Source organism: Tamandua tetradactyla, chromosome 5 (genome assembly GCF_023851605.1).
Source record: "Tamandua tetradactyla isolate mTamTet1 chromosome 5, mTamTet1.pri, whole genome shotgun sequence".
Classification (NCBI taxonomy): domain Eukaryota; kingdom Metazoa; phylum Chordata; class Mammalia; order Pilosa; family Myrmecophagidae; genus Tamandua; species Tamandua tetradactyla.
This window is the reverse complement of record NC_135331.1, coordinates 72215628-72240823: the sequence shown is the minus strand read 5'-3', so window position 1 is coordinate 72240823 and position 25196 is coordinate 72215628. Positions and strand designations below refer to the sequence as shown.

Genomic DNA, 25196 nt, shown 5'->3' with positions numbered 1-25196 from the left:
CTCCCCAAAGACATAAACAAGTACATTGCTCCAGAGAAGAGAACCAAATCAATTCCTGTCCCAGGAGTCAGGCAAAAGGAAGAGTAGTTTGTTTTGCTCCTGTATGAAACTGGTAAACACAAAAGGAAATTTAGCCCTGATTTGCTATGCATCAAGGCAGCATTTGATGCAAAAGCTACAGAGAAACCTACCATTATAAAATTTGTCACCTCTGAGAAAGAGTGCCAAAGTTCATAATTTATATTCTAAGAATTATTGATTTGATTCTGCCAAAGAAAATGTTATTGAAAGCTGAAAGACAAAACAGTGTGCAATAACTTATCTTTTAATTAATTTCTAGCAAACGTGGGTGGTGTATATATTTCATTAGAAGACACCCTGCAAGAGGGGTCCAATAATAAAAAGAAAATTCTGAGGCAAAACTTAGAAAGCTTTATATCCTTACAAAATTATTAAATTTTTAAAGAAAATTCATTTTGCTGTTCTTATAATAGAAGTCCTTACATTGAAATGTTTACACTTTAAAATAGTTTCTTTTGTTCTAAACTATATTCTTTTTAAAATAATACTTCTAGTATTAGGTTAAATAAGCACAAATCTCTCAGCCAGTCATTTTAAAGTAGTCAAATGATTAAGTTAATATTTCAAAGAAGCATTTTTAAAATATTTCCATAAACACTCTCATGGAAAACATAGTTTGGCCAAGTATATTTTATATCTATAAGGTAAAATGGACCAAATCTCCAAAAATAAATATTACATTGTCCCTTAAGATAAATGCTGGGCGGGCCATGGTGGCTCAGCAGGCAGAGTTCTCACCTGCCTTGCCAGAGACCTGGGTTCAATTCCCAGTGCCTGCCCATGCAAAAAAGAAAGAAAGAAAGAAAAAAAAGACAAATGCTGATTTAGGTAAATTTTTTAGTGTTTTGGTTTGTTTTTATCATTGACTAAACAGAAGTAGTTGTAGTTAGGTCATGGTTTCCTTAAGAACACCAGATAGCAAGGACTATTTGCCAGGATCTTTACATAAGTGCAGAAATAGCCTCTGCAAACTCCTGATGTATATGCAGAAATGGGGCAGACACTTCCTACAATCTGATAGCACTGAAGTAGGCTACCTGTTAGGTGGGGACAATGCCTTATGTCCTACATGTCCTCACAGTCCTATAACTGTTATCTTCAACTTTCAGAAATCTGACTGAACAGAGTCAAATAGTTTTGCTTCTGAGTTGATCAGCTTACCCTTCTTACATTGTCAAAGTTTTCTTTAACACTAATATGAAAAATACCAACATTAGTTTTGATTCATTACAAACCTGTTATGTATGCCTTAGATACACAACACTTAGAAAAGTAAAAAATGTCACTGAGAAACTGGAAAAAACTATCACTTTCCCCTACCATGCCCTCATTTGAAACAGTGAAGTTTGACATGCATACATATCAACAAGTATTCCAAATGAAAATGACTGTCTAGTAAAAATCATGTTAAACAAAAAGATTTTTGAGAATTTAATGACCAAAAATAATGTGTATCAAAAATGCTGTATCAGAATTTAATAGGGCATCTATTTGTTAAGTGAATATAATGGCACTTAAGAAGTAGAAGTACTTCAGGTAGTCAGGATAGAAGGAGAAATTTGGAGCAATTAAAAAAAATTTAAAGAACTGCAAGTATGTAAATTGGACATCAATCATAACCATTACATTTTGTAATAACTACATTAATAAATATTAACTTTGAGCAATGCTCTTTATGCATGATTAACATGAAATCAAGACATGGATAGTTTGCAAATCAGACAATGCATCTCAACTAATAGATGGTTGCTTTCAGGCTGTCCTGGAAAAGGGATAGAAAGGAAAATACTGTTCTAGCATGCCCTAAAATCTTCTGCTCTGTGTCTGGAGGACAAAATAGTAACCCTCCCTTAAGTATCTGGGTTTTTCTTCTTAACCCACAAAACAGGTAATTAAATCAAGGAAAGAAAAAAACAAATTAAACTCTACAATGTCACAAAATATCTGTCTTACATGAGTAGTTTTTAATTCAAAAATGTAATAAACTCCCAGCAGTCAAATTCCCAGTCTTGTTTTAATTTAATTGCCTTAAAATGTGTGGTATGTGATTTCATTTGCAACAAAACTATCTAAAGGACACTTACACTTATTCAACTTTTCATTTCCTCATCTATGAAAATGGTAACTAATAAACAAAATAATTTCTGGTATTCATTTAGTTATTAAAATAAAAATAGATGAAACATCAATAAACTGCACAGTGAATCTTAAAAGATTTAAAAATTAAGATAGTCAATTAAGCTTGAACCATGGGCAACTAAAATTGTTACAAGGAGTATTGTGACCAAATATTGTCAAAAATTTCTAATGGTTTAAAACACATTATCAAAATCTTCTGAAAGAATTTCTTCTGGCCTTAGTCTCAGCAATAGTTCTTTTCCTAAGATTTTATATGATAAAGAGTGAATTTTGTTACAAATTGAGTTTCCTTTTTAAATTAGCAGCTAGAAAATTTGGGAAAAAATTGAACCCCACCCATTACACATGTACAGAATTTCATTTTATACATTTTGTGACCTTATTCCTTGGTCTACCAGAAATGTACTTTCCTGAGTGCATTATCTTGTTTGCATACTTCTAATTTATATGACTGCATTTTATTTATTTTCATAATATGTCATGAATCATATTATGATTCAAGGGATATATATATATAGAGAGAGAGAGAGAGAATCAAAAGAGTGTTTTCTTTAGGCTGTTCAAAAGAACTAACAAAATAACTTAGTAAAACAATGTCATTTAAAAAAAAAATCTTCATTTAACACCAATAATGTCTACCCTGCTACAATCTTTAGTTCACTAGTTATCTTATTGTAAGGTCTTTTAAGAATCTCTTGTAACTGAAGAATCATCTCCTAATCATTCTCGTGTAACTGAAGAATCTCATGATTCATGAAGAATCATGTTCTAACTTAAAAAGTATGTGTGAGCAATGCAAAGAGAAATAATCTATACTAGGTTAGAAAAGAACTTGACTGGCAACAGAAACATAGTTCAGCCTTTGTGAAACAAGGACAATCACTCAACCTCACTTTACCTATTTTTCTTATGTCTAAAATAAAGAGGTTAAATAAAACCTACAAAATTCTTTAATGCTCAAAAACTGCCACTCTACACTTCTACTGACAATATACCAAGTACTTAATCAAGTAAAGAGCCCGTGAGGTAAGTAACAAGTACCTCTTCTCATAAAATATAGGTAAAAAATTTAGAAAACAAAACACTTATACATATTACACAAGATTTTATACCAAGAATTTACACAAAATAAAAATTCACTTACCAGGCATTGCTGAGGAATGAATTATTCCATCTAAATGTACTTTCTTTGTAACTGAAATGATATCTTTATGTACCAAATCATTTTTAGCCACATTAAAATAGATCTGCAATACTATTTTCACTAATAATTCACTGAAACCTCATAGTTCTGATCTAGAAGCAAAAATGAAATAATCTCAGCCTCAAGAGATTCTAAGGGCAGAATCTGTCAGTACTCCCTCTGCCAGGGAATTTTCTTAGCATAGCTACTTACTAACTTCTTGGGTAGATCACATAGAAATGTGTCTGACAAAATGTATTAGATAACAAAACTCAACACAGAAAATAAAAATTCAAAATGTCATGAACAGGAGACTTTCACTTATGACGATATCAGAACAACAGAGACCCGATTTACATTCCATGAGCATAAAATACACAAAACAACAGTTTTTTAAGACAATGGAAATAAGACAACAAAGAAAATAATCCCTGAGAGACAGGGATTTAGATCTCTAAATCTCCCAGTTAACTACTTTGAGAGATTTTGCAGGCTGTAGCAAAGCAAATAGTAACTCATGCAGGGACTCACAGAGTTCCTGAACAGAGTTAAATGGAACTAGGAATCCAGGGAGACCAAAGAGGGAGGAAGTTGCAGAATAGAGTTTCGGAGAACAGGCGAGAGAGAACTGCAGAGACTTGGAGAGGTCTCCCTCAGTATTCCCTGCTACTGAGGAGCTCATGCATATGAGCAAATCACCAGAGGCCCTTTGAAAGGCCAACTGAAAGGATTAGACGTAACAGTACCCCAAACAAAATTTCCACTGGTGAAGTTAATGAAATTAATTCAGAAATCAATAATCTAAAGATTCTTTCCTTGGACAAGTCCCCAAATATTTGAAAAACTAAATAATACACTTCAACATAACCCATGGATCAAAGAAGAAACCAAAAGAGAAATTAAAAAGTATTGTGAACAGAATAAAAATAAAAGCACAAGATATCAGAAGCTGTGGAATGTCACTAAAGCAGTATTTAAGAGAAAATGGGTAGCACTAAGTGCCTATATTAAAATAGAAGATCATGAAACAAGGAATCCAGCTCCCACCTTCATAAAACAAGTAAAAGAAGAGAAAGTTAAAAACCAGATTAAGTAAAAGAAAAAAAGAGAATAAAGAATATAGTAATCAGTAAAATAGAAAACCAAAAACAAAAGAGGAATCAAAAGCTGATTCTTTTGAAAACACCAGAGGGAAAAAAGATAAGCTTCTAGCCAGACTGATTAGGAAAAAAAGAGACAAGACACAAATTATCAAGATCAGAAAGCATATATATGGCATTACTACAAATATCTCAGATACCATAAAGATAATAAGAAAATATTATGAAAATCTGTATGACAATAAATTCTACAACTTAGATGAAAGAAAATTTCTTTTGCACTAAGTGGCAAAGCTCATTCAAGAAGAAATAACCATTTATACTCCTATGACTTTGAGAGAAATTGAATTTGCAGCTAAAATCCTTTCACAAATAAACATCCAGGCCCAGATGACTTCACTGGAATATTCTACAAAATATTTAAGAAAGAAATAATAACCCAAAATATTTCAGAAAATTGAAGAGAAGGTAATATTTTCCAAATCATTCTATGAGGCTAGATTATTCTATTACTATTATAATGCAGATAAAAGAAACTGAGGACAATATGCCTCATATACATTAATGTAAAAAATTCAAAACAAAATTTTAGCCAATAGAATACAACAATATATGATGATAAAATGGCATTTAACCCAAGACTGCACATTTGACTTAGCATTAAAAACTTACTATAATTCACCAAATTAACAGATTGAAAAAGAAACATAATTATTTCAATAGACACAGAAAAATCATTTCACAAAATTCAATATCCAATGATATTAAAAACTCTCAGCATACTAGGAGTAGAAGGGAATACCCTCATCCTGAAAAAGGGCATTTACAAAAAGAACCTATATTTAACATCATACTTAATGGTGAAAGAATAAATGATTTCCTCCTAAAATGAGGATCAAATCAAAGATATCTGGTATTATCACTCCTATACAACCCTGCACCAGGATTTCAAACCGAAACAAAGGGATTGAGGGAGAGACTAAAAGACATGATTGGTAAGGAAGAAGCAAAACTGTCTTTATTCAGAGAGGACATGATCATCTATACAGACAATTCCCAACTTGTAATCTACAAAGGAAAGTTACTAGAAATTAGTGAGTTTAGCAAGATTGCAGGATCCGAGATCAATAAATAGTATAAAAATTATTTTTATTTCTAAATATAATCAGAAATTAACATTTGGAAAAAAACATCATTTCAAATCATATAAAAATGAAATATTTAGGGATAAATCTGAAAAAAAAAGATGCTCAAGATCTATAAAGTTAAAGCTACAAAACAATCCTAAGAGATCTTGAAGAAAAATCAAACAGAGAGGCGTATACCTTGTTCATCGGACAGAAGGCTCAATAGTGTTGATATCACTTCTCCCCAAATCGATCTATAGACTTAACATGTCCCAATCAAAATCTCAAAATTGTCTTTTTAATAATTTAAATTGATTCTAAAATTAATTTAGAAAAGCAAAACTACTAGAATACCTAAAACAACTTTGAAAAAGAAGAGCATAATTGAAGAGTTAACTCTACCTGCTTAAAAGACTCATTATAAAGCTAGACTAATCACTCAAATGTAATAGTGGCTCAAAGATAAGAAAGTAGATCAATGGAACAGAATAGAGATTTCAAAAGAGACCCCCATAAACAAGGACAAATTATTTTTACAAAGGAAAAATAATTCAGTGGAGAAAGTATAACATCTTCAACAATTGATGTTGGAACTAATGAAAACCCACATGCAAAGAAAGGAAAGTTGATTCATACCTTAATCCAAATAAAATAATTAACTCAAAATGAACCATAAACCTAAATTTAAAACTTAAAAATATAATAGCTTAGAATAACATATAAAACAAATCTTTGTGGCCTTGGGTTAGACAAAGATTTCTTCAATATGATAACATAAAAGCATAATCCATAAATAAACAAACTGAGAAACTGAATTTCCTCAAAGTGCTTTTCTCAAGTCACTACGAAAAAAATATAAAGATAACCCATAGACCAGGAAAAAATATCTGCAAATTGCATATCTGACAAAGGACCTGTATCCGGAATGTATAAAGAATTCTTAAAACTCAAAAACAGAATAACCGAAATAAAAATTTGGCAAAAGATTTGCACAAAGATGTTCATGAACACTTTATTCATAATTGCCAAAAGCTGGTTGCAACCCAACTATCCATCAACAAATGAATGGATAAATGAAATGCATGGTGTGTACATATAATGGAAAATTATTAAAAGTAAAAGAAATAGAATTCTGGTATATGCTATAACATGGATGAACCATGAAGATATCCTGTTATTTGAAATATAAATGAAACACAAAAGGATAGATATTATTTTATCTTTCTATATGAAATAATTAGAATAAGCAAATTCAAAGAGTCAGAAACCAGAGTACAGGTTATCAGGGGCTGGGGTGGGAGTAGGGAATGGGGAGTTAATGCTTCAATTGTTACAGAGTTTCTGATTGGGGTAATGGAAAAAATTTGATAACTAATGGTGGTTATAATAGCTCAACATTGAGAATGTAATTAAAACCACTGAATTGTATATTTGAAAGTGTTTAAGATGGAACATATTAGGTTGTATATATGTTTATGAGAATATATTTTTAAAAAATCATAGGACTGTACAACACAAACAGTGAATGAAAATGTAATCCATGGACTATAGATAATAGTTTAATTATAATAATAGTGTTTCACCAATTGTAACAAATGTACCACACTAATGCAGAGTGTGTATATTAGGGAAAACTGTGAGAGGGGTATGTGGGGACTTGGTACTTTCTGCATGATTTTTCTGTAAACATACAACTTCACTAATTAAAAAAAAAAATTGGCAAATATTTGAACTCACCCTTAACTAAAAAGATAAATGGACAGCAAAAAAAGTAAATGAAAAGCTGCTGAACATTATCGGAATTAAGTAGATTCAAATTAAAACCACAATGAGATACCACTATACTACTTCTATTAGAACAGCTAAAATTAAAAAGGCTGACCATAATAAGTGTGCAAGAATGTCAAGGGACTGGATCTTTCATGCAAGCTGATTTAAAAAAAATAGTTAAATATATACCTACCACAAAATCCAGCCATTCCACTCCTAAATATTTTTCCAAAAGAAATCAAAGCATACTTCCATACATATATATATATTTTTAACATGGGCAGGCACCGGGAATCGAACCCGGGTCCTCCGGCATGGCAGGAGAGCATTCTTGCCTGCTGAGCCACCTTGGCCCGCCCCCATACAAATTTTGTACATAAATGCTCAATACAAATTTATTTGTAACAGCCTCAAGCTGGAAAATCCCATATTTTTATCATAGATCTATGGATTAAAGAATTATGTCATTTCTATATAATGGAATAATAGCATTAAAAGAGAATAAGCAGGGCAGGCCACAGTGGCTCAGCAGCCAGAATTATCACCTGCCATGCCAGAGACCCGGGTATGATTCCCAGTTCCTGCGTATGCATAAAAAAAAAGGGAGAGAATAAATTACTGATACCCACAACATGGATGAAACTCAAGATTATGCTGATAGAAGCCAAAGAAGAGTGCATAACATATAATTCCATTTATGTTAAGTTCTAGAACATGCAAACTAATATATAGTGACAAAGCAAATTAGTAGTTAGTTATCTGGGGACCGGGAACAGAGGCAGGAAAAAGGGATTGCAAAGAGGCATGAAGAAACTTTTAGGGATGGTATGTTCATTATTTTTACAGTGGTGTTGGTTTTCATAGGTTTGTAGCTATGAAAAAATTATCCAATTGTATACTTTAAATATGTCCAGTTTATGGTATGTCAACTATACATCAATAAAACAGCTAAAAATGAAAACCAAAGACACAAGCCCACTAAAACATTAGGATTTACTGATTTTCACTTGAATCACTTAATATGTTTAGTGTAAAAATGTTTTGTTTTTTCTCATTCCAAAGATACTACTCATCAGGTCCATCTTTAAATTTTTTAAAAATATTTTTTATTGTATAATATAACATATATACAAAGCAAAGAAATAAAAAAGCAACAGCTTTCAAAGCACTCTTCAAAAAGTGGTTATAGGACAGATCCCAGAGTTTGTCATGGGCTACCATACAATCCTCTCATATTTTTCCTTATAGCTGCTCCAGAATATAGGAGGATAGAGGACTTAAATACTTTTTTATCACCACAATAGACTTTTTTTCCTTCTTTTTTTTGTGAACAATAACATATATATAAAAAAGCTATAAATTTCAAAGCACAGCACCACAATCAATTGTAGAACATAATTTCAAACTTTGATATGGATTACAATTTCATGATTTTAGGTTTTTACTTCTAGCTGCTCTAAAATACTGGAGGCTAGACGATATATCAATTTAATGATTCAACATTCATATTCATTTGTTAAGTCCTATCTTCTATGTATAATTCCACCATCAGCTTTGATCTTTCCATACTTCTCTTTGGGGTTGTTTGGGCTATGGCAATTCCAAATTTTTGATATTGGAAGGTCTGTCATTCATATAGGGCAGGGAGATGGAACTATTTGATGTTCTCGAGAGGCTGGGCTAGGTTTCAGGACTTATCTGGACCAGAGACCCATCTGGAGGTTGTAGGTTTCTGGAAAGTTACTCTAGTGCCTGGAACCCTTGTGGAATCTTATATATTGCCCTAGGTGTTTTTTAGGACTGGCTGGAATGGTCCTGGTTGGAGGTTGGCAGGTTAAGGCAGCAAGGTCTACCTGAAGCTTGCATAATATCAACCTCCAGAGTAGCCTCTAGACTCTATTTGAACTCTCTCTTTGCTTCTGATACTATATTAATTACACTTCTTTTCCCCCTTTTGGTCAGGATGTAATTGTTGATCCCACAGTGCCAGGTCTGGATTCATACCTGAGGATCCTTTCACCCCTGGATGTCATGTCCCATGTCAGAGGGAAGGCAATGATTTCACTTGTAGAGTTGGGCTTAGAGTGACTGAAGCCACATCTGAGCAACAACAAAGGTCCTCCAGAAGTAACTCTTAGGCATGCCTATAGGTAGTCTAAGCTTCTCCGCTTCCTACATAAGCTTCACAAGAGTAAGCCTCATGATCGAGGGCATGACCTTTTGATTTGGGTGTCCCTAAAGTTTGATATAGTATCAGGGGATTCCCTGATGGTAAGGTTATCTAGTTCTATAGTCTTTCTCCTCTCCTTCAGGGAACTTTGCCAATGCTTTTTGATTATTTGCTTAACATATTCTAGGATGTTTCCAGGCATCACAATAATCTATACAGGATTAAAGGACCTCTTTGTTTCGGGGCAGGTATGGGCACAGGTTGGGGATGTTAAACTGATGCTTGTAAACATAGGTGCCCAGCGGCCAGGAAGGATGTAGCTGTGTGGGTGCACTCATCTGGGGGCGTAACCCTGGTGTGTGCTGGTCTAAGGCATGGGGCCCTTTGTGCGCATGCATAGAGCTGTATTAATGGTTCAACATTATGCCTTTATAGATTAGGGGCAGATGTGATCCAGCTATGCAGGTCAGCACTTTCTCAGAGCTGGGAAGTGAGGCTGAGGGCTGTTATAAAGTGCTGTTCCCAGAGCTGAATGATGTGATTGGGATCCTGTGCGTATGTGCTTGCCTGGGAGTGCCATAAACGGATGTGCTGAGCTCAGGGAGAGCGGATTAAGGCTGTGCAACAGTATGGGCAAGGGGGTAGAGATAGCCTAGGTGTGGAGGCCAGTGCCTACAACATTTATGTGCTGCCAACAGCCTGCAGGGAACAGGGAGAGGGAGGCAGCCCTCTAAGAGGGGTGCAAGAGTGGTAGGCTGAGCTGCACTTGGGGTGTGGGTTTGTGTCAGGTACGTGCACTGGGGGCTAGTGGGGTGAGGGCCCCTGAAGTGCGGGTAATGGGAGCTGGTGAAGAGGTTCAGGTGCGTGGGGTGTGCGGTGAGTCGCTGGTCATGGGGCTGCGCTGGTGAGGGTAGTGCACCCAAAGAACATGGCCTGGCTTACTTCCTAGTCCTATGTTCCCATCTATGCACTCCTGTGGGCGCCACACCTCTGCACCTGGCTCCAGCTTTCTGCCTCTCATTTCCTCAACCTCTGCAACCAGGACTGCCACATGTGGTGCAGAAGGCTCTCCCAGGTCAGCTGCACACCTGAATTGCCACCTCAGTCACCCTCCTGTTCCTTCTCTAACTTTTCCATGGAGCAGGGCTAATCTCGAGCTACTGTAGTCAGCCATCTTCCCAGAAGTCCTTTAAATTTTTGATATTAAATATTCTATGTCTGAAAATGTTAGAATGAAATGCATTGTTACATATTTTAGTCAAAAATCCCTAACTTTCAAAATAAGTACAAGCAATAAATAGCAGTGAAATTATCACTTATTCATTCAAAGTAAACTTACTGAACTTCTGGGGAAGATGGCATTGGAGGGAGCTTCAGGACTCAGTCCTCCAATCAGAACAACTATTCAACAGGCAGGAATTGTCTACAACAACTGTTTGGAAACTCAGGAGTCCAAAAGAATACTATACAAGATCCAGGGAAGAGCAGGAAGTACAGGTAGATAACTTACAGTAAAAAACTACAAACTACTCTCTCCATGTGGTGGCAACTAGCACCCATCCCACACTCTAGCAGCAGGCTACTGTCCAGTCCCTGGCTAGCTGATGGAGACAAAAAAGAATATATTCGTCTTCCCCAAGCACAGAGTTGAGCACAGCTGATCACCAATCATAGCTTTTGACAAGCAAATTTGGATCCCTGGGCCCCAGCTCTGAGGCAGACATTGTTTCAACCCATCCTGGAGAAAAGTGGCAGCAGCCATGGTTTTAACCCTCTCCAGACAGGGGGAGGCAGTGGAAATCTAAAGATGCAGAATGTTAGCTCCCCCTTCGTAGGGCCTAGTTCTGCTACAGCTGGGAAAGAGAGACTTGGGAAAGTCCCCCCTGAGTGACCCTCTTCCCAGAATTTGCCTCCAGGCAAAAGCAGCAAAAGATAAGCAAAGAAGTATAAAAACTGATAGAGGTAGACAGTCTGGGACAGAGACCAGCTGGTGTCAAATACATAGGACAGTGAGGTCTGGCTTCTGGGAAACAAAACTCTTATAAGCAGGGGAACTCCACAGCAACTAATAAGCAAAAGCCCAGGACAAGATGAGGCCCAGAAAGACAGGGAGAACCCGACAGATTTTATTCACCTTGGGCACACCTTCCTGATAAGAGGGTTGAAACTCAAGAAAATCCCTCTCTTAGTACCAGCTGGTTAAAAAACAAAAAAAACAAACAAAACAACAACAAAAAAAGAAACAGATATCCCTAGCAGTAAATCCCAGAGTTAACATTTTTTAAGTACTGAAATGTACAGTGTGCAACAAAAGAGTGCAAGACAAAGAAACAGGAAATGATAGCCCATCCAAAGGAATAGGATACAACTGCAGAAAATACCAACAAAGAAGACAAAATTGTGGACATACTGAAAAAAAGCCTTTAAAAAATGATCTCAAAAATGCTCAAGGAGATGAAGAAAAGTACAGAGAAAGATGTACAGGATATCAGGAAAACAATGAGTGAACAATATGAGAGTCAAAATTAAGAGATATATTTTTTTAAAGGAATCACTCAAAACTACTGCTGTTGAAGACCATAATAACTAAAGTGAAAAATGCCCAGGGGGGTTTCAAGAGCAGGTTGAAGCTAGCAGAAGAATCACGAACTTGAAGACAAGATACTTGAAATGAGTATGCCTGAGAATCAGAAAGAAAAAAGAAATATTAAAAGTGAAAATAGTCTAAAACAGCTCTGAGACACCATCAAGCACACAAATGTACACATTGTGGGAATCCCAGAAACAGAAGAAGAGAAAGGGGCAGGAATACTCAAAGAAATACTGACAGCAAATTTCCCAAACTTAACAAAAGATGTGAAAATGAAGAAAACATGAAGAAAAGATAAAATGAAGGAAAATACACCTCTCCATGTATTTGTTACTCTATCAAATGCAAAGGACAAAGAAATAATTCTGAAAGCTGCAAGAGAAAGGCAACGTGTTACATACAAGGCAGTCCCAATTAGATTGAGAGCTGATTTTTCATCAGAAACCATTGAAGCCAGAAGGCAATGGCACAAAATACTTCAAGTGCTGAATGAAAACAACAGCCAGCCAAGCATATTATATCCAGTGAGACTCTCCTTCAAAAATGAGGAGAAGATGAAGACATTCTCTGATTAAAAAAAAAAGCTGAGGGAGTTTATCACCATTAGACCGACCCTATAAGCAATGCTAAAGAAAGTTCTTCAGACTGAAAGGAAAAGACACTATACAGTGATTCAAAGCAGCATAAAGAAATTAAGACCTGTGGTAAAGGTAAACATTTAGGTAATTATAAATGCCAGTATTATTGTAAGGTATTTTTTGGTATGTTAATCTACTTCTTACTTCCTACAGGTAATAAAATGCAAATGCATAAAAAGTAATGATAAGTCTGTGTTTTTGAATATGGAATACTCAAAAATATAATTAGTAACAAGTACAAAAAATGGTGGGGGAACAGAAGGGTATAGGAACAGTATATGTGCATGCTATTGAAGTTAAGTTTGTATCAAACCAAATTTGATTGTTGTATATTTAGGATGTCAAATTTTAACTAAATGATAACCAAAGGGAAAACAATTAAAAATATATACAGATAGAAGTAAGAAGGAACTCAATCATGATAAACACAAAAAAGCAAATAAATATAAAAGCAGGCACTAATGGAAGTGAAGAACAAAAAGGTTTAAGACTTCCAAAGGCTAAATAGCAAAATGGCAGAAGGAAGTTCTATATTATCAGTAGTGACTTTAAGTGTAAATGAATTAACTCTCCAGTCAAAAGGCAGAGATTGGCAGACTGGACAAAAAAGCGTGATCCATCTGTATGTTGTCTGCAAGAGACTCACCTTAAAATCAAAGTTTGAAGTAGGTCAACAGAGAAAGACTGGAAAAATATATACCATGAAAGTAGTACACAAAAGAGATCTGGATTGATTATATTAATTATATATCCAATAATATATTTATTATTGGATAAAATAGATTGTAAGTCAAAAACAGCTAAGAGACAGAGATGGTCATTATATATTGATAAAGGGGACAATTCAACAGGAAGATGTAACAATTATAAATGCATATGCACCTAACAGAAGAGCTCCACAATATTTGAAGCAAGCACTGATAATTGAAGTGAGAAATTGAGGTTTCTACAATAATAGTTTGAGAGTTTAGCATACCATTCTGGATAATGGATAGAACATGTAGTCAGAAGATCAATAAGAAAGTACAGGACTGAAATGACAAACTGAATTAGTATGCTAAGCTGCTGGAATGCAATATACCAGAAATGGAATAGCTTTTTAAAAGGGAATTTAGTAAGTTACAAGTTAACAGTTCTAGTGCCAAGAAAATGTTCAAAAGCTAAAGCACCAACAGGAAGTTACCTTCACTCGAGAAAGGCCAATGCCATCTGGAGCACCTCTGCCAGCTGGGACTGCACATGGCTGGCATCTTCTAGTCCCCTATTCCTGGGTTCCATTGCTTTCAGCCTCTGTTTGCTGTGGGAGCTCCTCACTTGGCAACTGTAGGCCTTTAGCTCCTCTGGGAAAACTCTGAGTTTTGTTTACCATCTCATGGGAAGACACATGGTGACATCTGTTGGACTCTGCATCTCCAAACATGTGGGTCTCATGTTGGCTCTGTCAGCTCCAAAGTAACTGTTCTCCAAGTATCTGCATCTGCTCTTCCAAATGTCTATGTCTGCATCTGCATCTGAGGTTCCTTCAAAATGTTTACCCTTTTAAAGGACTTTAATAAACTAATCAAGACCCACCTTGAATGGGCGGTGTCATATCTACATCTAATCAAGAGGTAACACCCACAACTGGGCAAGTCACATCTCCATGGAGATATTCTAATCAAAAGTTTCTGCCCTGGAATGTTGAATCAGGATTAAAATAAAGAGCTGCCCCAAAAGATTGGATCAGGATTAAAGCATGGCTTTTCTGGGGTACATAATAGTTCAAACTAGCCCACATACTAAAACAACTAGTCTTAACAAACATATAGAGAACAAGGCACCAAACAGAAATAGAATGCACATTCTTCTCAAGTTTTTGTGCTTCTCATGCACAATGTTTTGGGTCGCAGATCATGTTTCAATAAATTCAAAAATAATGAACTCATAAAATGTATATTACTCAACTGTGACAGAGTGAAGCTGGAAATCAATAACAAAAGAAATGGGAAATTCACAAATATTTGGAAATTAAACAGCAAATTTTTAAACAATTAATGAGTTAGAGGAAATCACAAGTGAAATTAGGAATTATCTTCAGGCAAATGAAAATCAAAATACAACATACCAAAACATAATACTGCAGTGACTGCAGTGCTGAGAGGGAAATTTATAGCTTGGAAGATTTACATTTAAAAAGATGAAAGACTTTGAATTAGACACCTAACATTAACCTGGAATAACTAGAAGACAATGCAAACCTAACCCAAAGTGAACAGCAGGATGGAAAAAACAGATAAATGAAATTGAAAAAAAAGAGAGGGAGAGAATCAACAAAATCAAAAGTTGGTTCTTCAAAAGATCAATAAAGTTGATGAAATTGACTGAAAAGAAAAAAAGAGAAGACAAAAATAACGAAAATCAGAAATGACAAGGGGGACATTACCTCCAAACCTGCTGAAATAAAAAAGGAATATAAAAGTATACTATGATCAACTGTATAACAACAAATTAGACAACCAGATCAAATGGAAAAATTCTTAGAAACACCCCAAATGTCTACATTGACTCAAGAAGAAATCGAAGCTCTCAACAAATCAATTAATAGTAAAGAGACTGAATCAGTATCAAAAACCACCCAACATAGAAAAGCACAGGAACAAATGGCTTCACAGGGGAATTATACCAATTATTCAAAGTAAACAATTCCAATTTTGCTCATACTTTTCCAAAAACTTGAAGGGTGGGAACTCCCTCATTCTACAAGGTGAGCATTACCTACATACCATAGTCAGATAAAGATACCACAAGAAAAGAAAACTACAGACCAAGATCTCTTATGAATAGGAATGCAAAAATCCTTAACAAAGTACTAGCAAATTGAATCCAACAGCATATTAAAAGAATTATACACTCTGACTAAGTGGAATTTATCTCAGCAATGCAAGGTTGATTCAACATAAGAAAATCAGTTAATGTAACCCACCATATTAACAGAATGAAAGGAAAAGACCACAGGACCATTGCAATTGTTACAGAAAAGACATTTAACAAAGATACAGTGTGCTTTCTTGATAAAAACACTAGGAAGACAAGGAAACTGCCTCAACATGATAAAGGACATATATGAAAAGCCCATAGCAAATATCCTACTTAATGGTGAAAGACTGAAATCTTTTCCTCTGAGATCAGGAATGACACAAGGATGCCCAGAATCACCACTGTTGTTCAGTATTGTATTCTATGATCTTGCCAGAGCAATTAGGCGAGAAAAATAAATAAAAGGAATTCAAACAGGAAAAGAAGAAGTAAAACTTTCCCTATCTGCCGATGAGATGATCCTACACAGAGAAAATCCAGAAAAATCCATAACAAAGCTTCTGTAAATGATAAATGAATTCACGATGTGATAGGGTCAAGATGAATACTCAAAACTCAGTAGCATGTCTATATGCAAGCAATAAACAATTGGAAGAAGAAATCAAGAAAAAAGTTCCATTTATAGTAGTAACTAAAAGAATAAAATATTTAGGGAAAAAATCTAACCAAGGGTGTAAAGGACTTCTACACAGAAAACTACAAAACACTGCTAAGAGAAATTAAAGAAAACTAAAATAAATGGAAGGATATTCCATGTTCATGGACTGAAAGATTAAATATTGTTAAGATGCCAATACTAACAAAAGCAATTTATAGATTCATTGCAATTCCAATAAAAATTCCAGCAACCTTCTTTGTAGAAATGGAATAGCCAATCATCAAATTCATATATTCAGGGCATTCTGCTCCTCCCCACTTAACGGTCTCATCTTTTCAGGCAGTGCCAGCTGCCTCCCTGAGACATGATGCTGAAGGTTGGGATGTTCTAGTTTGCTAGCTGCCAGAATGCAATACACCAGAAAAGGAATGGCTTTTAAAAAGGGGAATTTAATAAGTTGGTAGTTTACAGTTCTAAGGCCGAGAAAATGTCCCAATTAAAGCAAGTCTATAGAGGTGTCCAATGTAAGACATCTAGGGGATTATACCTTGGTTCAAGAAGGCCGATCAAACACAGAGTTTCTCTTTCATCTGGAAAAGCACATGGTGAACACGGTCAGGGTTCCTCTCTCATCTGTAAGGGCACATGGCAAACACAGCATCATTTGCTAGCTTCTTATTCTGGCTTCCTGTTTCATGAAGCTCCCCGGGAGGCATTTTCCTTCTTCATCTCCAAAGGACACTGGCTGGTAGACTGTTTCTCATGGCTATGTTGTTCTGCTCTGTTCTCTCTGAATCTCTCATTCTCCAAAATGTTTCCTCTTTTATAGGACTCCAGTAAACCAATCAAGACCCACTCAAATGAGTGGAGACACATTTCCCCTAATCCAGTTTAACAACCATGCTTGATTGGGTTATATCTCCAGGGAGATGATCTAATTACAGATTCAAACATACAGTATTGAATAGGGATTATTCTGCCTTTACAAAATGGGATTTTCTATTAAAGCATGGCTTTTGTAGGGTCCATACATCCTTTCAAAACAGCACATGGGATAAACAATTTTGGCCATATTGCTCACCTGGTCACAAGGCTGCTGCGAACTCTGGCAAAGTGGAAGCTATTGCCATCAATGACCTCTTCACTGATCTCAACTACATGGTCTACATGTTCCAGTATGATTCCACCCATGGAAAATTCAAAGGCATCGTCAGGGCTTAGAATGGGAATCTTATCATCAGTAAGAATCCCATTACTATCTTCCAGGAACAAGATCTCACCAACATCAAAGGGTTAATGCTCATGACAAATATGTTGTGAAGCCAACTGGTATCTTTACTGCCCTGGAGAAAGTGGGGATTAGTGGAAGACTAGCACCAAAAGAGTCATCATCTCTGCCCCTTTGGCCAATGACCTCATGCTTGTGATGGACATGAACCACAGGAAGTATGACAACTCCCTCCAGATAGTCAGCAATGCTTCTTGCACCATCAACTGCCTGGTTCCCCTGGCCAAGGTCATCTATGACAACTTTGGCATCATGGAAGGACTCATGACCACTGTCCACACCATCACTGCAACCAAGAAAAATGCAGATGACCCCTCTGAGGAAATGTGGCATAACAGCTATGGGGCTGCCCAGAACATCATCCCTGCATCTACTGGCATGCAAAGGGAGTAGGCAAGATCATTCAACTAAATGTGAAGCTCACCAGCATAGCCTTCCACCTCCTCACCACCAACGTGTCCATTATGGATCTGATCTGTTGCCTAGAGAAAGCAGCCAAATATGACAAAATCAAGAAGGTGGTGAAGCAGATGTGAGAGTTTCCTCTAGAAGGCATCCTTGGAAACACTGAGGACCAGGTTGTCTCCTGCAACTTTAACAATAACATCTACTGTTCCATCTTTAACAGTAACATCTACTGTTTTGATTGCCCTCAATGACTACTTCATCAAGCTTATTTCAGGTATAACAATGAATTTGGCTACAGTAACAGTGTGGTGGTCATTATGGTTTACATGGCCTCAAAAGAGTGAAAGGCTCCTAGACCACCAGCCCCCAAAACAGCATGAGATGGGCAGGGCACGGTGGCTCAGCAGGCAAGAATGCTTGCCTGCCATGCCAGAGGACCTGGGTTCAATTCCCGGTGCCTGCCCATGTTAAAAAAAAAAAAAAAAAAAAACAGCATGAGAGGAAGTCAGCTTCTGAGTAGTCCTAGCACCAAATCAATCTCCCAACACTGAGAATAACCCACCTTCCACAGCTTCCATCCCAGTCACCCTAAAGAAAGGGAGAGACTCAGAGACCCTGTCTTGTCATGTGCCATTAATAAAGGGAACTGTACCGAACATCAACAAAAAAATATATGGAAGAGTGAGAGGTCCCAAATAGCTTAAGCCATCTTGAAAAAGAATGAAATTGAAGGATTCCACTTCCAAATCTTCAAACTTATTAAAAGGCCACAGCATGGTCCTGGCACAAGGACAGACATATAGACCAATGGAATCAAACTGAGAATCCAAAAGACAACCCCTTATTTATGATCCGCTGATTTTTGACAAGGGTACAAAGACCACTCATTTGGGAAAGAATAGCCTCTACAACAAATGATGCTGAGAAAACTGGATCTCCATTTGTAAAATAAGAAGGAGGAGCTCTACCTCACACCATATACAATAAGCATCTCAAAATGGATCATAAACTTTATAAGAGCAAGAACTATCAAACTCCTAGAAGAAAACATAGGGCAGCAACTTCAAGACCATGTGCTAGGCAATGGTTTCTCTGACTTTATAGCCAAAGCACAAGCAACAAAAGGGAAAACAGATACATGGGACCGCATCAAAATTAAAAACTTTTGTTCCTCAAAGAAGTTTATCAAGAAAGTAAAACAACAACCTACAAAAAGAGAAAAAAACATTTGGAAACCACACATTTGATGAGGTTTTAATATCCAGAATATATAAAGAAATCCTTCAACTTAACAACAAAAACAACCCAATTAAAAAATGGGCAAAAGGGCTGTGCGATGGTGACACAGTGGCAGAATTCTTGCCTGCCATGCTGGAGACCTGGGTTCGATTCCTGGTGCCTGCCCATGCAAAAAAAAAAGAAAAGCAAAAGACATGAATAGACATTTCTACAAAGAAGGTATACAAGTGGGCAGGAAGCACATGAAAATATGCTCAGCATCAGTAGCCATTAGGCAAATACAAATCAAAACCACAATAAGATACAGTTCATACCCATTACAATGGCTCCTTTAAAAAATAAAGGAGAAAATAACAAGTGTTGGAGAGAATACAGAGAGAAGGAACACTCATTCATTGCTCATAGCAATGGAAAATGGTGCAGCTGCTGTTGAAGGCAGTTTGGCAACTCCTCAGAAAGCTAAGCATAGAACTACCATATGATCTGGCAATCCCACTACTAGATATATACCCAAAAGAATTGAAAGCTGGAACTCGAACAGATATTTTCACACTGATGTTCATAACACCATTATCCACAACACAGTTATGACAAAAGATGGAAGCAACTTCCATCAACTGATGAATGGATAAGCAAAATATGGTATATACGTACAATGGAATATCATTCAGCTATAAAAAGGAATAAAGTCCTAATACATGAGACAATATGGATATACCTTGAAGACATCATGTTCAGTGAATTAAATCAGACACAAAAGAACAAATATTGTATGATATCACTGCCTTGAAACAATTATAATAAGCACTGGGTAGTTAAGACTTAAAATGTATAGAGTTCCTATCTGGAATAATGGAAATATTTTGGGTGGTGATGGTAGAACAGCATTGTGAACATAATTATATCAATGAAGTTTATTTCTGAATATGACTGAAAGGGAAATGTTAGATTGTATATATGGTAACAGAATAAAAAATATTTTAAAAATTCATGGAACTATACTACACAGTGAAAAATACTTATTTATTGAGTGTTATATCTGTGCCAGGTTGAAAAGACAAAAAGATAGATAAAACCAAGTCCCCATCAAAAAGGAGGACATCAAGAAGGTCCCCACCATCTAGGAAAGAACACAGATACTTATGAAGATAAGTATTCAAAAAGTGGAACAAGTGCAAGAATAGTGATATATAGAGGTATGTTCAAGTCATAATATGACCTAGAAGGAAGCATATGAAAGAATTGGAAGCAAATAAAGGAAGAAATTTCTAAGCTAAATGTAAAGTAACCTAAGAAAAAAGTAGTATCTCAGGTCAGAAAGAAAATCTCTTCTTTCAGGCCCCAATGTCTCTTCTTTCAGGCCCCAATGACAACAAATTCCAGGACTGGACAAATTTTAATATAAATATAAAGCTGAATATATGTAATGTTAGACATTATATAATTAAAGAAAAGTGATGATTCTAAAAAGTATCACCTGTTTGCATATCATCTATTAAAATATCATATTGTGGAAAATTATTGCTATGCAAATGTTAAAAAAAGATTCTAAAAGTATAGGCTTTTTGGAAATAACTAGCTTAATCAGAGAATCACACTTTTTTTTTTCATAAGCAAGTAATGGAACAGTTAAATAGTGGGGGGGGGGGCAAGAAATGTATCTAACTGCTACCTATGGTATGATTTTGATCCCTTAGGAGCAATTCATTAATGTATTAGTGAACACATTCTGTCTAGATTTTAATTCCCAATAGCCTCATGCTTAGCTTCTTGGAGTGCTATAATCCTTGAGAAGTTCTGCAGGAATGCAGAGGTTTGTAAGGTAAAGAGGAAAAGGTATAGAACTGCTCCACACTGTTTGGGTTCAGTATTATTTAATTATTCCATTATTGCGGAGTCCAACAGAATAACAGAATTGTAGGTAATCTCATCAAGGTCAAGGATAGTAATAAACCAATAGAGAAACCTTAGAATATAACACTAAGAATAATTAAAGACTAACAATTCTTACCTTGAGTATCACGCAAATGATCACATAAGCAGATAGAGGGCCACATAATCCTTTGCTTTATCCAAACCAAAAGATAAGTAAATAAGATATAACATAAGCTGGTATCAATGAATATATTCTTTAGCATTTAGAGAAAATTTATATCTCTTTCCTATAATCTGGACTTTTCTACAGTCATGATCATGAAAATAGACAAGAAATGAGCCAAATATATTATCAATGTCTAATATCCACAGAGAGAGAGCCAAAGCATTAATAGAAGTAACATTTTCTCCTTGGCGTAGTCAGTGCTTTGAGATGTTTCCAATGTTTTCATAGTACATCGAATGATAAAATTTCAAGAAATAGATATAGTGTATGCATAAACCAAGCTGGGAATTACTGAGGGGTGCTTAATGTTGCCATGGAACAAATCAACACAGCTAGCCTGCTAACTAATCATAAACCACCCTAGAAGAGTCGGAGATGACCCATCTAGAGCAGCTACTAAATAAAAATAAAGCATCACAGAATTCAAGATCATAAGCATCATACAGTCAGAAAATTCTGGAGCTAGAAATGCCTAAAAGGTTTGTGCTGGTTTGAAATGATGTATGGACCCTCAAAAAGCCATGTTGTAAAAGGAAGCCATTTCTTCTAATCCCTATTCCGTACTGTATCTTTGAAACTGTAATTAGATAATATACCTGGAGATATGATTTAATCAAGAGTGGCTGCTAAACTAGATTAGGTAGAGCCGTGTCTCCACTCATTTGGGTGGGTCTTGATAAGTTTCTGAAGTCCTATAAAAGAGGAAACATTTTGGAGAATAAGAGATTCAGAGAGAGCAGAAAAGAACAGCATAACCATGAGAAGCACAGAGCCTACCAGACAGCGACCTTTGGAGATGAAGAAGGAAAACAACTCCCAGGGAGCGTCATGAAACAGGAAGCCAGGAAAGAAAGCTAGCAGATGATGCCTTGCTCACCATGTGCCCTTCCAGCCAAGAGAGAAACTGTGACTGGTTTCGCCATGTGCCTTCTCACTTGAGAGAGAAACCCTGACCTTCATTGGCCTTCTTGAACCAAGGTATCTTTTCCTGGATGCCTTAGATCGGATATTTTTATACAATTGTTTTAATTGGGACATGTTTTTAGCCTTAGAACTGCAAACTAGCAATTTATTACATTCCCCTTTTAAAGGCCATTCCGTTTCTGGTATATTGCATTCCAGCAGCTAGCAAACTAGAACAGGTCTTATAGTTCAGTGTCCACTGCTGCACTCCAGAAGTTCTGTGGACTTCTGAAATCACATGCAAAATTCTGTGCATATGTGCCTGTGATAACTAAGTTCATTGTTCCAGGTCAACAGCCACATTTAATAAGCTGTTAAACCACATTTAACAGCTCCATTAGAACTAGATCACAGCTCACTGGTACTAAAACTGAGGTAGAATCTCTTGAATCCCAGCCATTTGTTTTCTCAATCACACCAAGAAGCTCTTTATTATGTATTAAAAACTTTACCTGCAGAAAAAAAGAGACATCTAGGAACCCCGATCCATGACTCTCTTAAAAGATTCAGTATCTCCAGTGTCACCCCTCAGTAAGCTCTCCATGAGTTCATTCACACCATCGAAGTGCCAAATATAACCTGCATGATGTCTGTGTTCTGGAATCTTTTGCAATTCAAACAGATATCTGACACAAGTAGCTCATGTCCTAGTGGTACCTCAAAAACCAAAGTAAACTGCCAGAATACTCAAGGAAGATATTAGAGAATATGGAAAGTCTTGAGAAAATTAAGTATTAAAGGAAAAGGCTGTGAGTAATGGTGCCTTGTACAGAGTTAATGCTCATCAGATGTTTGTTGAACCAAACTGACTTGGCATATACACCATCTAATAAACTGTCACCATGATCATTACAAAGGAGAAAGAACTCTTGCCCCTAGAGTTGACTGCCTTTCAATACACTGACACTGTTCTTTTAATAATAGTATTCTTGCACAACTCCCTACACAAGGGCCAATTCTTCAGGTATTGTATAATGTCTCTGAATTTACAAATAGATGCCTGTCTTTTTTATACTTTTGATAAATTAGCCAAAGAGTTTCTCTCAATGTTGCTATTATCAAAAAACGGTATTCCTCCAATGCAATATTTTGGATAATATGACTATCTCATCAAGTTAACAATACCATTAGATTCACTTTCAGAGGGTTTAACAATGCCATTTGGAGTCTAATAATATATTACTAGCTTGAACAAGCTGCCACTGGACAAACATGAATTTATACAAAATAAATTGTCCTTGTGAATGTTCCATAACTTCCTCAAACTTTCCATGGCCAAATGTTTTCCTCTGTAAAATATGTGCTTCTTTCTAGGTACTGCCTATCATGATTAGCAGCATTATAATTTATCTAGTCCCCCAATCTAAAAAGCTTTAAACTGTCCTCTCCTTCACTAAAAACATCACATAAGGATATCTGATCAAATATATCTTTGCTGATAAGTCTTGGTGTCTTTTCCTTTCTCATCTCCAGAAATCCTTAACATCTCACACAAACTCCTTAAATCTGCTGGCTCAGAGAGCTTGTCAAGGGTTCCCATATACATCCTGCTTTTGTTTCATTTTTCATCCTGCTGAAAGCTTTAGCATTTATTGTATTCATTTCATGAAACACTCCTTGACACCTTGTCCATGTGGCACGGAAGTTACCCTTCTTTCAAAGCTCAAACAAATGCTGGAAAAACCTTCCCTTTCTGCCCCATATGAAGCTAACTGCTTTACAATCATGCATACTTTGCCCATATTCTCTATCATAACACCGTCTGTAATAGTTTGTTATGCTGCCAGAATGCAATATACCAGAAATGGAATGACTTTTTAAAAGGAAATTTAATAAGTTACAAGTCTACAGTTCCAGTGCCAAGAAAATGTCCATGCTAAGGCACCAACATGAGGTTATCATCACTCAAGAAAGGCTGATGCCATCTGGAGCACCTCTGTCATCTGGGGAAATACGTGGATAGCATTTGCTGGTCCCTTGTTCCTCGGCTCCGTTGCTTTCAGCCTCTATTTACTGTGGGTGTTCCTCACTTGGCATCTGTGGGCCTGTATTTAGCTCCTCCAGGACAAAACTCTGGGTTCTGGCATGCTTACCATCTTATGGGAAGGTGCATGACAACAATCTCTGGGCCCTGCATCTCCAAACATCTGGGTCTCATGTTGGATCTGTCAACTCTGAAGCAACTGTTCTCCAAGCATCTACATCTACTCTCAGCTCTGAGATCTCTCCAAAATGTTTCTCTATAAAAGGAGTCCAGTAAATTAATCAAGAAGCACCTTGAATGGGTGGAGTCACATCTTCATCTAATCAAAAGATCACAACCACAATTGGGTGTGCCACATCTCCATATCCATGGAGATAATCTATTGTCCTGCAATACTGAATCAGGTAAAAGAAATGGCCGCCCTCACAAGATTGAATGTTTGAATCTCATAGTATTAAAACATGGCTTTTCTGTAGTACTTAGTAGCTTCAAACCAGCACACTGTCCAAGCAACATTTTAATGATTTATTTAGGCATTTATATCTACTATTAGAATTTGATTTCTTAAATGCAGAGACTATTCTAAATTCACTTTTGGCCTGTAACATCTAATAAAATGCTTAAGATTAAGACATAATAGGCATAAATATTGGTTGGGAAAGTAAGTGACTTATGGAAAAAACTGGGTTCCCTCTTTAGTTGCATAAGTGATTAGTTCAATCACAAGCAATTTTTTTTTCTTTTTGCCTGCTAGACTATTCAGAATATTCCTATATATCATAATTTTAGTTCAGTGAAATCCACCCTCATTGTATAAAAAAGATGTGTTATGGTTATGTTCTTCAATCTTTTCAGAACATTTCTAAATAATGAGCCATATTTTTCATGTTTTCTAATACTTTTTAAATACTTGTATTAAGAAAAAGTCCCTAAACTCTAATAGTGGTTTGAAACTTAATCA

The 25196-nt window shown here is 36.1% G+C and overlaps 1 protein-coding gene and 1 pseudogene across 3 annotated transcripts in view; one reads left to right on the top strand and one right to left on the bottom strand.

Moving 5' to 3' along the window:
• The window catches only part of NAALADL2 (N-acetylated alpha-linked acidic dipeptidase like 2), a 1514274-nt gene that overhangs the window by 1417865 nt on the left and 71213 nt on the right, over positions 1 to 25196 (bottom strand). The gene's annotated exons all lie outside the window — the stretch shown is intronic.
• On the top strand, positions 10407 to 18292 carry LOC143683125 (glyceraldehyde-3-phosphate dehydrogenase pseudogene; annotated as a pseudogene).